The following is a 2511-nucleotide window of genomic DNA, read 5'->3' as shown; positions in this document are numbered from 1 at the left end:
AGAAGTCCATAGCTTAGCGTATAGAGTCGTCCAGTCACCATGCTCTACACCCAAAACTAATGCAGCATTGCGTGCCAATTATACTTCTGTTAAAAAAAAAAAAGCAGGAAGACGAGCAAGTTCAATACAAAAACATATACACACACGTGAGCGTAACAACTCTACCCCTGAATTATCAGCAGTACCTGCTCTCAGCAGTTTTCAATGCTTTGGTTAATCTGATGCTGCCTATAGCATCCTGTGGAATGTCTACATGAATTGGGAGGGGGAAGACTATTTTTTTTTTTTTAGAATGTCAATCCACCTTTATTGGAGGAAGCCCTGCCCTGCCACTGCTTTAAATACGGCAAGTCCGGCCCCAGCCCGGCACCGAGCAGGCTCAGACGATCATCTCCAGCTGCTGGGCATACTCGATGACCTGCTTGGCCAGTTCCGTGGAGGAGACGGTGGTATCTTCTGGCTTCTGCTGCTGGCTGGCAAAGCTGTAGTAATTGTTAAGGCCCAGAACGCACCCTTGCTTCTTGGCGTAGTCGGTCATCTTTTAGGGCGTGTTGAAGAAGAGGATCCGGGTCGCCTCAGTGTAAAGGATTTTCTCATAGGCCTTCTCGATGCACCCATCAATCTCATCCCTGATAGTGTCAAGCAGGATGTCAATGAAGAAGCTATAGCTCTCAGCAGGGATGTTGCCTTTGGCCAGGAACACCTTGTTATAGCTGCCCTCCATCAGGTATTGCTCCAGGGACATAGGATGCTTGATGTATACATTGGTCTGGATGTCTTTGGCAGGCAGCCGCTCCAACTCTGTGTGGAACTCAGCCACCCGGTTCTGGGAGAGCAGGAAGAGGAGGTTGAGGCCCAAGAGCTGGTGCATGTAGGCTGACTCGGGGAGCTGCTCCTTGTAATCGAAGTAGTAGCATTTGAGCTGGGCCATGTAGCGCTCGAAGGAGGGGATGTCCTTGCGCAGGATGCTCCACTGGGCCCCAATCTCCAGAATGTCACGGGCCAGAATGAGCTGCTATTTGGTCAGTTTGGTCCCTGTGGTTGGCAAGAAGTTGAGCTCCAGCAGAACCAGCTTGAGACGGCCCAGCTCTTCACCGCACTTGCTAAGATTGGGGCTTTTACGGTTCCATTCGCCCTTAAGTTGCTCGTACTTGCCGGCTGCGACCTGCAGGACTGCACCCGAGGCCGCCGCAGGGCCCGAGTTTGAAGTGCCCGGCGCCCCGTTCACCGCCATGGCCGCCATCATCCGTGATGCGGCCGGGGAAGACTATTTCTAAGGAATAGTTTTAAAATACAAATTGATGTCATTGGATTAAAGATATTTTCATTAAAATGATTCTCCTACTAGTGAATTCCCAAAAAATACACTCTTTTTTTGACTGAGGTTATCGATGACAGGCGAAAGAAACTGTCCACATTTAATGTATACATCTTGATGAGTTTGAGCATAAGTATACACCTGTGAAACCACCATCATAAACACTACCATAAACATAACCATCATCTCTAGGAGTTTCCTTTCCCCTCTCTTTTCACGTAAAACAATTTCTATCTTAGATTGTAACTTTTGGAGACCAAGAGGTCTGGACATGGGACCTCAGAGTGCTGTGAGGTGGAATGTGGGACTGGGTTGGGGAAAGGAGAGACTATTGAAAAGAAGGTGCTGGTGGCCCCTTCTGCCATGGGTCCCTGAGTGAGTGGCAATAATGGAGACTACGTTGGCATTGTCTGGAATACATTCTACATAAGCCTCTTGCAGGCTTTACAGCAGCAAGGACCACACTCTGAGGACTCACAAGTAAGACTGCTAACCTAAGTGGTCATATCACTAAGGATGGGAAGCAGAATCATAGAAGCAAGTGTTTGAGGAAGGCACAAATCCTGCATTTTCTGCCAACATATAGCTTTAGACAGGGTGGGAATTTCAGGGAAAGTGCCTCACCTTCAAGAAAAAAAAAAAGTGCAAAGTAGCTGCAGGACCATCCCTCACAGCTGACAACACTCTGATTGTGATAAGCCAGGCTGGAGAGGCCCTGGAAACCAAAGCTCACGCCACCTGGGAACACCATCATTTCCTTCAGCTCCTGCTCATTTATCTTTCTCAATGAAGAGTTTCTTTTTCAAATGGTGAAAATGGACTTCCAGTCTAAATGGTGGACTGAATAGTGGTGGGGAGGGAATCACTCTTCTGAAAACATGAAAATTCTGGATACCATATAAGAATGGAGTGTTTAGAATGCATGCCTGAGTGCAAAAGGTGTGAAACACTTCTCAGGCACATTTTAACCAAAGCCAAAAGTGGCTGCCGGAACAGTGAGCAGAAGCAAAGCCAGAGAGGCCATTGGGTCTTTGAGCTAAACTAAAGCCTCAGGTTGGATGTGAGCTTTGAGCCTCTGAGAGATGATAGTCCCCTCAGTGTGGTGGGGATGGGCTGCTCGACTGAGGGAATTTTCCTGTGCAAATCCAGAAGCCCCCACGCAAGGCCACCCAGTCCCAAGAGCTAAGACTAGA

At 48.2% G+C, this 2511-nt stretch overlaps 1 pseudogene; it reads right to left on the bottom strand.

Moving 5' to 3' along the window:
• Nucleotides 1-276: 276 nt before the first annotated feature.
• Nucleotides 277-1252, bottom strand: LOC114214873 (26S proteasome non-ATPase regulatory subunit 8 pseudogene; annotated as a pseudogene).
• Nucleotides 1253-2511: the final 1259 nt, after the last annotated feature.

This window comes from Eumetopias jubatus, unplaced genomic scaffold (assembly GCF_037043125.1).
Source record: "Eumetopias jubatus isolate StellerSeaLion01/CBP00866 unplaced genomic scaffold, mEumJub1_p1.0 scaffold_4, whole genome shotgun sequence".
Classification (NCBI taxonomy): domain Eukaryota; kingdom Metazoa; phylum Chordata; class Mammalia; order Carnivora; family Otariidae; genus Eumetopias; species Eumetopias jubatus.
The sequence above is the reverse complement of the archived record's forward strand: the minus strand, read 5'-3'. Positions and strand labels throughout refer to the sequence as shown.